This window comes from Cibotium barometz, chromosome 38 (genome assembly GCF_041138505.1).
Source record: "Cibotium barometz isolate CiBa-2024 chromosome 38, ASM4113850v1, whole genome shotgun sequence".
Classification (NCBI taxonomy): Eukaryota; Viridiplantae; Streptophyta; class Polypodiopsida; order Cyatheales; family Cibotiaceae; genus Cibotium; species Cibotium barometz.
Window position 1 is genome coordinate 10794010 of NC_141083.1, and position 15337 is coordinate 10809346.

Here is a 15337-nt window from a genome sequence, read left to right on the forward strand (position 1 = left end):
GATCTTTCTTCACTGACATGCTATGATGAGGCAACATATTCATGTCATTTATAGTTGTATGTTATGTTATGGGAATATATTTTAAGCCCTCTTTAAAATATTATTCTACCCTCTTAGATAATTTGGGGATGCTTGGATTATCTTTGCGTTAAGCCAAATCATGTTAATATTATGGGTGATGCCCTTATAAATATTAATACGTTTGGTGGATATGGCATATGTTTGGGGCCACCAATGTTTGTTTCAGTTGGTTTGTATGGAAGGGTGATTCCTGGGTTACTTACGCTCGCAAGCATGTGTGTGGTTATGGTTTGTATATTTATGAAATATTTGTTTATTAATTTATTATTGATTAGGTAAAGAGGATTCCGAAGATTAAGGAGAATTCACACATATTTATTACTTGGCACACCACTTTTGTAAACAAGCTTTGTATATACATGTGCTAGCTTGTGCACATTTTGATTTATTTGAAAAATCTTAGTTTATCAATCACGGACTTGAACTTTAATATTTTGTAAAGAGTGATATGATTTAAACCCTAGCCTCAAGTTATGGGTACTCTATTTTGAGCATAAGAGAGTGTCATGCAATAAAAGCACCTTTTTGTATTTTTGGAGGCTATGGCCTAATTTGGAATAATGTAATGCATAAATACTCATGTGTGGAAGGAGGCCACACACATGAGGGGGGATGATTGCACCCAATCTTGCGGTCGTGCTTTGTGAGCTTTTTTTCACTCAAATATTGAATATGTTAAACATGTAGTATTTGATAAGTTATTTGATTTGATTTAATTAAATTATTGTAAGTTTCTTTTAACTCTATTTTCTTAGAAATTAGATCCCTGGCAAAGGTATCACTGGTATCAGAGCAAGGATCTAGGAAGATGGAAGCAATAATTGAAAGCTTGATTCAAAGGTTTCCTTCTTGAGCCTCTAGGAAGATGGAAGCAATAATTGAAAGCTTGATTCAAAGGTTTGAATACTTGCACTCTATTATCCAAGGGGTAAAGACAAAAGGATAAAGGGGGTGGCAAACCACTTTGGAGAAAACCATAAAACCACCTTCTTCTTGAAAAGCGATTTTCTCAAATTCATAACCTCTCTATGATCTACTTGTATGGATTGAATCAGCTATTGAAGAAGGTTTGAGCTCAATCTTCAAATTGCTAAACCATTCCAAGTTGAGCAAATCCATAATGGAGGGTCCTTGATTATACAAAGCAATTCTTTTGAAAAGCGCTAAGTAAAAAGAGCTGCATGGAAAAAGGAGAAGACATTTTTTATTTTTGTTAACTAGCGTACTGCTCAGGATGACTCCAAATCAAATGTGTCTCATGACCCTTTCATCTCTAAGTTCTCTAATTGCTTCATGGATGACTTACCTCATGGCTTACCCAAGCCTCGTGTAGAGAAGACCATAGGATTGAAATAATTAATGGCATCTCACCGCCATGTAAATCTCCTTATCGAGTTAACATGCTCATGTAAAGAGAGATCCAAAGGCAAGTTGAAGAACTATTAGACCCAACAGTTCTCCATTTGGTGCTCCAGTTTTCTTCCTGTTAAAAAGAAGAATGGAACATATTGATTGTGTATCGATTATCGTGCACTAAACAAGATTACTATCAAGAATTGATATCTGATACCTCGAGTGGATGACTTGCTAGATAAGCTTAAGGGAGCCCAAGTCTTTAGCAAGATTGACCAAAAATCATCAGATTCGAATGGACAAAGGAGATATCTTCAAAACTTCCTTTAGAACCCAAACAGGTCATTATGAGTTTTTAGTTATGCCATTCGGTTTGCTCAGGCTACTTTCAATAGAATGATGAATAGAATATTCTTGAAATATCAAAATTTTATTGTAGTGTTTTTTAATAATATTTGAGTTTTCAGTAAGAATCATCAAGAACACGAACAACATTTAGAAAAAGTGTTCTCACTTCTTGAAGGGAATCAGCTCTATGTCAATTTTGAAAAAGAGCAAATTCTTTCAAGAAGAAATTGAATATTTAGGACACATTGTTTTTGTTGATGGTATTTGAGTAGACCCCAAAAAGATTGAAAGCATTGCTAATTGGCCTAGACCACGTGATGCTTTTACGAACTCCAATCTTTCCTTGGATTATGTAGTTACTATAGGAAGTTCTTTAGAAATTTTGCATCAATTGCACATCCTTTGACCGAACTTCTTAAAAGAAAGCTAGATATTTTGATCAGACTAGTAGACAGGATCATTCCTTCTTTGAACTTAAGAAAGCATTGACCCATGCACCAGTTCTTACACTACCAGATTTTCAACGACCATTATTTGTTGTAGTTACTTATGCAAGTGGACAAGGCTTTGGTACTGTTCTTATGCGAGATGGACATCCCATTGCTTATGAAAATCGTAAGCTCAAACCAATAAAAAGAAATTATAGTACATATGACAAAGAATTAACTATTGTTGTGCATGCTTTAAGACTTTGAAAACACTATTTAATGGGATTTGAATTCTTAATCAAGACAGAACAGCAAAGCATTTGTCATTTGTTGACCCAACCATTGATATCTGATCGACATATCAAATGGGATTCATTTATCCAAAGTTTTCAACCCATGATTCAATATCAACCATGCAAAGAAAATGTTATGGCAGATACTTTAAGTAGACATCCTAGTGTTCACAACATTTTTGTTATTCAAAGTGTTGTTGTGGTGCTTTAGTGGATGACAACATTGGTTTACACTTGATCTTGCACACGGCATCGACTTTGAGCTATGTTCTTTTGGCTCCCACGAGTGTCGACACAGGCCTATGTTCTTTAGGGCCAGGACATTTTCCTATGGGTGCATTCCATGCCATTTTGGGCACATGGTTAACATCATTCTGATGCACCTATAGCACATCTTGGTTGTGGCATACATGGTGATTCTTTTGCACCAAGACCATTCCACATTCTTGCAACTAGGCAATTGAAAGGTTTCTTGATAAGATAAAGAAATGGGGGGTACCCTTTCATGATAGGGTGGTCATTGCTAACACAGTCCTAAATATATACATTATGTTTCTTTGCCTTGTGAGATTTTAGAAAGTGTCATTGGAAAAGGATCATGGCCCCACTTAGGAAATTTATATGGAAAAATTATAGAGATGACATGAAGGTCTCAGCTTGGTTGACTTGGGAGAAGGTAAGCTTGCGTAAAAAAGTGGGAGGTCTTGGGAATTTACACTTGCCTATCCATGCTAAAGCAAGGGTAGCAACTAGCCTACCCAAATGTCTTCAGCATGAGGTGATCTAGGCCAGCAGGATGATTAGAGAAGTGATTGAAGAGTCTAATGTCTGGTTAAAAGGCAGGTGACCTGGGCTAGATTGGAAAGATAAGTTGTTATCTTGTGCTCCATTGAAAATTATGAGCTTCCCCTTTTGTAAATTTTTATTGCAGAACTGGAAGGAAGTGATGGGCTTGATGAAGTGGGATGGGTGTACTAGGGTATCAAGGAATTCTTATAATAGGAGTGAGATTTTTTAGAATATTTTATTTTTGTAAAAGAAAGCTTGTGGAGCAACAAGCAAGGACTAAAATAGCCATATAACCTATTTTTGAAGTAGTAAAATCTATAAATACTTAAGCGGGGACACTTAGGGAGGCAGTTGGGACCCAATTTGGTGTTCTCTCTTGTTTTTGTATTTTTCTATTGCGTGCATTTCTCGAGGTCTGTGATTTTCCCGTTTCAATGGTATCAAAGCCTAGAGTACGCTCTATGAAAAAAAATGTGTGTTTTGTTGGGGCACTCAAACGGCGGCCTGAGACCAATAGGTCCTCTGTGTGGTGTGAAGGTGAAGAAAGGGCGGCATGAAGCCCAATCACTATCCCGACAACAACAACATTGATGCAACAGCGATGGATGATGACGGCCAACCACACGACCGACAAGGAGTGTCAATAAGTTGGCTGGCCCAACATGGGCGATGATAGTACGCTCTGTCAAAAAGATGTGTGTGTTTGAGGGGCACTCAGACGGCCTAGGACCAATAGGTCCTCTGTGTGAAGGTGAAGAAAAGGCGGCATGAAACCCAATCATCGGGCACCGGCCGACAACACCACCTTTGCAATAGCTCGACGATGATGGCCAACCACACACGAGCGACAAGGAATGTCAATAAGTCGGCTGGCCCAACATGGGCGACGATGTCTCCTGAAGAGACAAACGCAAGGCTCAACCCCCTTTTGGCCAAGCTATCAGACATCTTGTGGGATTAAGGGAGGCGGCGAGAAGAGAGAAGGCGCATACACTGTGGAGAGAAAGGGCTGCAAAGGCAGCCAAAGCGAAGGAAGGCCGACAAGGTGAGGGCAGCTAAGCACAAGGAAGAAGAGCATAAATCAAGGTGCGAATGCTGCAGGGGAGCCAAAGCAAGCGAGTGTGGAGGATGGGCTTTTCAAGCTTGTGTTTGATCTTACAAGTATGACATGATTTTCTTTGTCCACTATTACTCGTGTCAAATTCCAGATCAAGGGCACCTTATATTGAATCTCCGTTTCCATTTGAAGAGATTGCATCCGTGGGGCCTCAGCAAAGGCACGAAACAAAGCAAGAACATCACTAGCCACACACTTGAGCTGGGCACATAAGGGTTATTGGCAAGGCAACAATCGAGGCCACAAGCAAGACAAAGAGATAAAAGGACAACCAACCATTGGAGGAAGACTAGGAGGGGTAGCAAACCATTAGCAAGATTTGGATCTTCACGAAAGATTTGGATGATCTTCACTGAATACAAGGAGGGTAGTACTCTCACGACCAGGTTATTCTAATGATTTCTATCATGGAGGTGTCTTGAGCTTCCGATAATTATCAGCTCTACTTACGCACGACAAGTCCTCATCTTCACCGAATGATTATATTTTCAGTTATTTACGAATTATTTTAAATTTTCTATTTTTCTTAGCTTTTTTATTTTGTAGTCAACAACACATCTTACTATTTCATTCTATTTTATATCGTCAAGTTTTATTTAATATTTGTTTATTTTTGTAGCAACTTTTTATTATTAAAAAAATGGTTTTCCCAAGAAACCAATGACACTCCAAACCTCGACATTAACATTTTTGAAGCCTAAAACCTCTCCAAAATCATTTGATACATCTCTTACTGACCATAACACAGCTATTCACACCAAGGTAGATGATTCACCAAAAGCTAATAAACATGATTCAAAGAAGTGTTTCAAGCATAACAAGATTGGACATATCACATTAAATTCTCCACGGAAGTCAAAGTTTATTTCACTTGGACTCGGTATGATTGCTGATGATGAAGAACAAGACTACCACAATGAAGGGTAACATATTCATTTGATTATCTTTACAATAATTTTTATTTGGAACTTTTTGTAAATTTCAAGGAGAGTCCTTATGCAACACAAGTAGAACTTATGCAACACAAGTAGAGCAACACAAGTAGAACTTCTTGGAAGAATTGGCCCTTCCATATTGAACTATACTTTATGAAATTTTCACTATGTATTAGTATTGTGGTATGGGACATGAAATTAATCCTATGTGATGTATTCTGATATATACTTATCTCTAGATTTGTGTGGGATAATTTCTGGTGGTACAGGACACTAGAATTTATTACGCATAGAAGTTCTTGATATAATGTTTCTTTTGCATGTCTATGATGAATACTTAGCGATATTTATCTATGACAGATATCTTTTCACAATTAAGTGTTGAGAGGGATTCTATTTGTGAGACAGATATTCTACCCTCATTCTTGTCTATCTTGGGCGACCTAAGTGTGATTAAAGAAATAATTGTAAGAGAAAATCTGATTAATTCTTGAGAGGGCGATCCAAGTGTGGTATAAGAATTAAGAGTGAATTTGATTAATTCTTGAGAGGGTGACCCAAGTTGGTTGTAAGTGAATCCAACCAGTTGTGACACGTGTGAGACATGTGGTATAGTTTGATCAACTCTGTGAATATGTATAATACGTATGGACATTATGAGTGAATCCAATGTGGTAGTTTGATTGTTAAGTGAATCCGATCAACTCTAAGACACGTGTGATGCGTGTAAAGATTGTGTGAGCTTGATTGTAAGTGAATCCGAGTAACTTTAAGACACGTGCGATGTATATAAAGACATTGTGAGTGAATCCAATGTGGGAACGATTAATGTGTTTAATCACCCGTGTGTAAATATCAAGCATTTGATGTGATAGCTCTGCATATGAGAACAAATGATTAGGGATGCATATATGAGGTGATGATCCATGGCAACTCGAATCTCTAATGCATAAAACTAGTGGACAATGATCCGATTTTGAAGTGCGTGCAACAATAAAAGTATGGACCCCTCTATCAAGCAATTATCAACATGAAATTGATCTAACCATGCATAAATACATCTTGCATCCCTTCTCCTGCTAGACCATGAATAAAGAAGAGTGGATGGTCTCCTCCAGAATGTCATCCACATGCCAACAATATCTACCATGAATGGGGAGTATAAACCTGTCCCAAGATGCTCTCTCAAGAGGATGCACCAAGTCCTCATGTCCACCTACTTTATCCATTGGCATCTCAACCATGTTAAAATCCCCACCAATAATCCAATGGTGGGGATTTTAACATGGTTGAGATGCTCTCTCAAGAGGATGCACCAAGTCCTCATGTCCACCTACTTTATCCATTGGCATCTCAACCATGTTAAAATCCCCACCAATAATCCAATGGTCAGCGTGAGGCATCAACGTAGTGAGAGATTTCCAAAAGACAATTCTCTCACCTCTATGGTTAGGAGCATAGAGGTTAAGAATACCAATGTGTGTGTAACACCCTGCATAAGAAGGATCCACTACGCTCTTGCAGGTAAAATGACACCATGTCCATTGATGGAAGACAAAACCATAGCTGAAATAGAAATACAAACACCACCTTTGGTACCAATGGCCGGCAATCAAAAGGTGTGCCTCAAAAGAATCGTGCATGATCTCCTACACTGGCTAGCATCCAATTTATGTTCTTGCAAGAGTAATACATCCATAGATCCACGTGCAATCGCACTGTGAAGCTGAGTTTTGACAATCTATTTTCATTGACGTGGAAAAAAACCCCCAAGACCCTAAATTTTCCATGAGACAATCCTCATATGAACTTAGAGTAAGAACGACCAAATCTCATGGTTGTCGATGAAGGACCCCCTTTAGAGATGGAGGTACATCTCACATGGGTAAGGGAGGGAAAATATGATGATGAAAACCTTACCTCTCATTCCCACTCTGGGGAAAAACCAAGGCTCTTGTCCTCAAAACTAGAGAGGCAACATTATAATGCAAGTGCATAACATCATCCTCAAGGGTGCAATCATCTTGTATCTATAATGCTACATCCTCCTGAAGACTACGAGGAATCCAAATCATGTGCCTACAGCTTGGTCCTTTGACAAATTTAACTGAGGTCTATTTGGAAACTTGTGAATCCTCATAGTCCTATTCTTTGTAGCTCTTGATGTCTTGGTATAACTCATGTTTAGTCTTTAAAGGTGTAAGGGCTGAAGCTGTGCTAGCTTCACCCCCACAACGAGAGAAGAGCACTCCTCCAAATGAGGATTTGAGAGATTGCTTAAATTTTGTAAGGAATTTATCAAATCCCTCATGTGCTTTTTCAACCGCATAATTCGTGCAATCTGCCTCTAATTACTCTTCTTAGCTTAAAGAGTTCATTTTTATAGGGAGTGTGCCTTCCTCTTGAAAGGGAAAGTGATACTCCTCTAGTTTTTATATTTTGGTTGCTTTTGTAGGTTTGACATTGTGAGGTTCAATCACAACCAGTGATCCTGTATGACACTTAACAATGTTAAGCATGCTCTCTGGAGCTTTCTCTTTGCATTGTGCATATGTCATGTGATCATGATTTTCCGTTTGGGGTGATTGGGCAAGTTCTAGTTTCTTGATTGGTCTATGAAGTGCACTGAGCGACGAATCAAAACTAAGTGATGTATTAGAACTTGTTTCATCTTTTGACTTTCCTTGGATCGTCAGGTTTTCATTATGTTTGCCCATGCGATGAGAACGAGCTTCCTTTCTTTCTTTTTTGTCCTTTGTCTTACTTGTTTTTTTTGTGGTTTGAGTGGTAGCCTTTGAGGTGGATGCTTCTGCATCATGGGTAGCTTTTGGCTCTTTTGGGATCAGATCCTCCAGAGTCTCCTTTACCCTGTCCTTTGTTTCAACCTTGGTTTCGACAATTTGGTGGCCCTTGTGTTTTTTGGGTTTAGAAGGTTTTGTTTCCTCTTTTGGTTTCTGCTTTAAAACATGCTCTTCTACCCACTTCGAAGTGTTGTCTTTTGTGTTTTTTTTTATTGTTTCTTGTGCCTTGGCCTATAAACATGTAAGAACATTCAAGGATAACATGGACAATTTTCCATTTTGCACACTCAAAATGTTCAGAGATATTCTGTGAGACAAGTTGCAGTGAAGCAACTCGCCTTGTGAAATCTTGAAATATGTGATCGATGCCACATCGTTCACATATGGGTTGAGAGGTGTCAGTGAACTGTGCATTCTACCACCTTGTACGGTCCACGACAATAGAAACACTAAAGTGTTTGCTTAACCGCTTCCTGAGCAGTTTCTACCCTTTGGATTGTTTCTATTTGGGGTACGGAAGATGGAGGTTTTGACTTAATTGTAGGTGAACTAGGACATTAGGGTGTGTCATAACCAAAGGTTTTGCAATATCTGCAATACAGAAAGACAGACCTATTGTACGCACATTGGGAATTGGGATGGACATAGTGATGGCAATGAACACAAGGCATTTCGACCATCACTTTGAGAGGCATCAAGGATGTTTGGGTTTGAGGGAGCTCATCCTCTCTTGGAGATTCTGGTTCAAAGCTTTTAAGCAAGGTTGCGTAGAATTCAGGGAATGACAATTTTGAGATCAATTTTTCTTTACCCATTTCTTCACTTGGTTTAGATGAGGAGCATCTTGTATCGTGATCTTCCTCCATCATGTTGTCATCTAAACATATTACTTTTTTACAACATTGATGATCAAATGTTCCGGATTGGATACAATGATAAAGTTGTGTAAGCTGTTATTCTTTATGCCCATCATGAAACATCTCTTCAATTGAGCATCATTTAGTTTCTCCTATGGCGAGTCTAAGATTTTTATTCGAAGAATAAAATCTCTAATGGTTTCATTTAGTTTGCACTCAATTGAATAAAGTTCTTTTTGCTGCACTCCACCGATCACCTTGTCTTGAAAAGTCGTGAATAAAGGTTATTTTCAAGGTCTTGAAGTTCGTCTTGATTGTCAGCATCAATGTGATGAATCATCGACTGGCCGTTCCCACTAGGTAAAGGTTCAATGCATGTACCTTGGTGGGATAGTTTGGATTTCCAAAGGCTTTGCATCTTTGTTCAAACATTTATATGAATTGAACAGGATCAGTCATTCCAACATATTTGTCCATGATTTTAGAAATCTGTACAGCTGTGTTGTTGTAATGAGTCACGGAGGCCATGTGTAGGTGCTAATGTAGGTAGAGACTCACTTAGTCCTTGGACAACTCCCCTTCCTAGATTAGTTAATATATTCAAGCTGTGGGCATCTAGGGGTTGTAAAGGGTTGATACCTAGCCCTCCTAAAGGTTTAGGACTCACGGCAGTGATAAGCAAGGGACCAAATCCCAGAGGGATTGATATGACAGGGGTGTAAAATGGGACGCTTGCTGTCGGCATGGCAAAAGGAATTGGGAGATGCATTTGGGGCATGGATCTCAATGGCTCGAAGGTATCAGTCACCATTGGGTTCAATCTAGGTGTGAGCTCTAGTAATCCCTCTATCGTTGCCATATCTTGACATTGTCAATTGCTCATTAATTGAGCAAGCACACGTGTGTGGCTTTTTTCGTTGCTTTTTTAGGTTCTCTTACAGCACGTTACAACCTCAAGAGGCCCGACGCACCCTTCGCTGGGTCAAGGTTTCCCTAATTAGCTTAGGTGCTACACGCACGCACGTGAACAATCGTAGATATTTTTTTTAGAAAAAGTGCATACTAGTAGCATTCCATATGGAAGAGGAGGCCTCAAAACCTATTCTCCATCAATGTCTCAAGATGGAAAAAATTAAATAAAAATAAAATAAAATTAAAAAAATGAAAAGATTTTTCTTATTTCGTAGCCCGTTTTTTAATGTGTTCCAAAAGGAATTTGGAAAAACTCTGTATGAGAGAGTTATAGTATTTTTGGAGTACTACAACTTTTTCTCTCTGAATTTTTCGTGATTTCGTCGTTTAGACACTCAAAAAGTAGCCCGAAAATCGTTCGTGATCTTTTTTGAGCTATTTTGGGTGATTTTGTTTTAAGGGCCGTTTTTGCCTTGCTTTCCAAGTTGAATTTTGAGGCTGCTAGTCAGAAGCCAAAATGATGGATTTTGCCCTCGGATGTTGAAGACCAATTTCAAAGAGCTCAATGCCAGCTTTTTGATAAGCATTAGAGCGCGTTCATAGGATTTACGGTTTAGGTGATATGGGCCTCCAAACGACTGTTTTTAAGACTTTTTTTGCACACGGACGTCGATTTTTTCTTTTTTGCACCGTGGGGGCTGTTTCACGATTTATTTTTTCGCGCGAGATTGTTTCATGCTGTGAAACCCTTGTGTTTCACGTTATGAAATAAATACATTTCACAAAAAAAAAAGGGTTTAACGCGGGGGCTATTTCATGCCATGAAACCCTTATGTTTCACGTCGTGAGAAACAAGTATATTTCACGATTTATTTAATTTTTACGCCACATGGGCTGTTTCACGTTGTGAAACATCATTTTTTTTAAGTCTAGTGGGAAATTCGAATTTCCTTTTGTGGAGGGAATATTTTTTTAATTTTAAATTGAGGAGAAGTGGGAATCAAAAAAGAATCATTTTATAACACCCCCTTACACCCTTCATAAATGACTCCCAAAATGGACAAATTGACAACTCATTGGCATCTTTTCATTCAATGCTTATTAGCCTTAATAAGTAAAAGGTGCTTAAGAATTAAACAAAGATTAATCTTTTCCACTAATCTTTTCTCTTTTTGAACTAACTAAGAGCTCTAATTAACCATTAATCACTAATTAATTCACACCATTGAGCAAATCATTGAATAGAGCATGAAATTGCTAAGCTATGCGTGTAAATTAATTTATAATTAGAGATTAATTAGACTCTTAATTTAAATCTCTTCTCTTTATGCAAAATTAAGCAAAAGAGAAAAAATCATCCAATCGATGAAGAAATTGATGTAATTAAGTTTTTTGATATATCTAGATGCTCTCAAAACACTCAAAAACACTAATTTCGACCTCTTACATGACCGAATTTGATCCCAAAAATCACATTTTCTAGTTTTTTTTGCCTCCTGAATTGGATTAATCACTCCTTAATGACAAAACCAATTAATTAAGAAAGATTATGTGAAATTTTTTAAAGGATTAAGCTACTCTTAATACTTGCTAACTCTCTAATGCATACAAATCAACAAAAAACACAAAAATCAAACAAAAGTTAATGAATCTAGCTCTATGTTTAACTCTAAGGGGAGCTAAAACTCACAAAAAATTGCATTCTATTGCATTTTTTGATGCAATAGAAGCAAACAAAGCCTAAAACACTCTATGTGCAAGCCCTAGGAACATTAAAAACTAAACTATCACAACAAAAACAATGATTTGAGCTAAAAATTAAGCAAAAAAGTATTCTTTAAAAGAGAGCTATTTCTCACAAAATCACACACAAATCTCCATCAAAACCACATCTTTTTCATGGTAAACCACTAATCAAGACTATGGGTAATGCGTAGATTAGAGAAAAACGATGGAAAAAGCCAAGAGAGATGATTCTCCGATAGAGCAGCACCAAAAATATTATGGCTTATCCAAGCCTCCCTTGGAACACATCCAATAAGAAGATTACCTGATGAACTGAAACCATCATGAGGATATTTCCAATGGCCGAGCTTGTAATCCTTGAGGTCTCCAAGCTCTACAACTCCTTGAGAATCAATTCCATCGTGCCTCCCGCGAGCGTTGTCACACCATCGCGTTGCACGTGTACTCGTCCCTCCTCTCACCTCACTTCGCCCACACACACACTCACTAGCATGGATTAGAGAGAGACAAGAGGATTAGCAAGAGCAAGACTCTATTGCCACATGGAAGACTCCTTTATATTATGAGAGATATTCACTTATATACATGGCCACATAAGTGTTCACACTCAAACTATGGCCGTCCAGGCACTTTAGGCTCATAAGAGGCCTAATGCTATTACAATGACTACTCTCATAATATATCCATGAAGTACATCACTTGGGACTTCATCCTAACTTACTACCACACGCTCTTGAAGTGAGAATTGCCATAAGTATTCCAACGGACCATTACGAGCGCCCGTCCAAGTTATAGATTTAGATACCATTGCTTCATATCTTGAATGTATGACCTTTTGGTGTATCTACCTTGACTCCTTGATATAAGATAATGGTAGTATCTCTTGTTAACCCTAGGCATGGGTTAACATTCAAATATTTCCCAGTACCTAGCCCTATCAAGTGAGCTTGTGTATCTGATCTTTCCCCATATATGTGGTGTCATCTGCTTATCTGGCAATATCTCTATGCCTTATCTTTGACCAATGTCTGTTCTTGATCATGGTACTTCTTCAGGGCTTGGCACATGTGTTAGATATAATAAATGCATACTTATCCTTTGCAAAAACTAGACAGAAGCTAGTCAGCAAACAAGTATGCATCATTCACGTCTATTGGGTACTCCAGGTACTAGCCAGCTATAGTCTGGAGCCCAGTGAACTATCACATGCCATAAATCCAAGCATTGTCCACACATCAAAAACAACACACAAAGTCAAAGAAATTTAAACATACATCAGTATGCGGTGTACAAGTAATGATCCTCATGTGCATGCATTGTCTTGTTTGGTTTCATTGAAAACCATGCACAAGTAATGATTGCCCGACTATGAAGTCCAAGATATCTGGCATCATTGCCATCCAATCGGTCATCTGGCATCGTTGCCTCCCATATACAAATCTCATTTCGGCATCGTGGTTTGTCGTCTAATGGGTCATATGGCATCGTTGCCTCCCATATACAAATGTCGCTCCCAAGGCTATCGGGCATCGTTGCCACCCAAACTAGAGCATGTCCAAATAATCATCAACTCCACTCCAATATACAATGAAGAGGGCTGGAGACACCATCCCTCCCTCTTGAATTTGTCCCGATATTTCCTAAGCTAGGTGTATCATTCTTGTGGTGAATGCATGTGTATAAGTATCACACTATTTCTCGTAGCTTGACTTGAATGTGCAGTTGGTAGTCCCACAATTGAGAAGGATCTGACATTGAATTTTTGTGTGTCAAAAATTGATGCTCAGGGTTGAAGATCATGTTTTATTAGGGTCCATTTGTAGGATTCATGAAGTTGAGATCAACTAAGTTTTTATTTTCCGCCATCTCCATTAGGTTTTGCAACCAGAACCTGCTCAATTGTTGGTGCACTTTCAATCATAGGTTGATGATGTGTAATGCTTCAAAAGGTCAGCTAGTGTAGAAATATGTTAGAGGCTTCAATAACCCATGAAACTGACTACGTTCAGACAAGACATAGCATAGGTGGCTCACCTTTAAATGGGATTACTTACCAAAATGTGTTTCATAGATATCCTAAGTTTAGGTGGCTCACCTTTAAATGGGATTACTTACCAAAATCTGTTTCATAAGTTCCCTAAGTTTTGATGTCACTAAGTTGATCCAAGTGGTCCTCCAATGCCACTCAAAAATGAAACCTTGTCTAGTATTATTATCCTTCCATTTCATAGTTGGGCTGCTTTTGTGTAAGAGTTTGTTTTTATAATTGGATTCCTTGCATGTGAGAGTTGGCTTTCAATGCTTTGTTCAAAGTGGTTTGAGATTGCATGTTCTAAAATCTAACCTTCTTGTTGTAAGGTTTATTTGTCCAAGTTCGAGTGTGAAACAGAGAAAATGGAAAACACAAAACATCTCGGAAGCACTTAGACACTCCTAGATATCTAAAACTCTTGTACATTCTATTACTACTGTGAGAAAACTGCTCAATCTAAAGCTTGTCAAAAGTGATTAACAATTATAAAACTTTGATGTATAATTGTTTAAGGCAACCAAAATCAATCATGAACCCTTTGTTTATAAGAACAACATTGACTGAACTAAAGGGAGAAATTATTGTTGATTTTTGCCATCACTTAGCCATGAGAAACAAAAACCATACCATCACACAAGTGTACTATTGATTTTTAAAGAGTTGGAAAAGCGAAGTATCAAGCTCTTGATCTAGCTATCTTTGCAAGATTCACACTTCTTTGTAGTCTGTCATGACATGGAAAGGGTAGGAAGAAGAAAAGGGAGCAGATAGAAGAGAAAGAAGAAAAAGAACAAGAGGAAGAAGAAAGAGGTAGATAAAGAGGAAGTTAAAAAGAAGTAGATGAAGAGGAGTACAAAGAAGGAGAAGCTTCTTCTTCTTTCATCTCCAACACATCCAATGAGAAGAAGAAAAGAGCTTCTAGGTCTTTCGCAAGAAGAACAAGAAGATAAAATTGAACTCTTCTTCTTCTTCTTCTTCTTTAAATGGGGATGGCAAAGAAAAGAGAACGAGGGAAAAGAGCTAGAAATTTTTCTTGCTTACCTCAACACATCAACAAGCAAGAGGAGTAGAAAAATAAGAAAATGAGAATTTGATGTATTGACATTTTTTTCCTTTCTCCTGATTTTTCAGCTCAATTTTTTTGTTGTTTTGAATCCTTGCACACCCAACAACATGTGTAAAGGACATTTAACATTTGAGGGATTATTGCATCCTTACAGACCTCGGTTGAGGTTTACATGCCTCCCAAAGGAGCAGATCTACCTACGTTAGATTCTAGAAGGCTAGGTGGCTAGCATGTGAATAAAGCAATAAGGTCATGATAAATGCATTTTGTGTATATCCAAGTGGTTATGTACACACTTGTGTGACCTTACAAGAGTGATCTAAGTGGGCTTTCTGGATGTGCTCTTGCACCTTAAGGTTAATCTCTTTTGACCTTGCCATTAGTGTTTTTTATTAATTAGTCTAGGCCTTGATTAGCTTCTTAATCTTGCTAAGTTCTTGCACTTAGTGGGCATCTATCTCCTTGAGCAATTGTTCATAAAAAAATGAGCAATGGTTCATAAAAAAATTAAGTACTCATTTTTAGTCCAATGGCAATTTTACAAGTTTCTCCAAAAAATGATGAGATATTTTACATTTT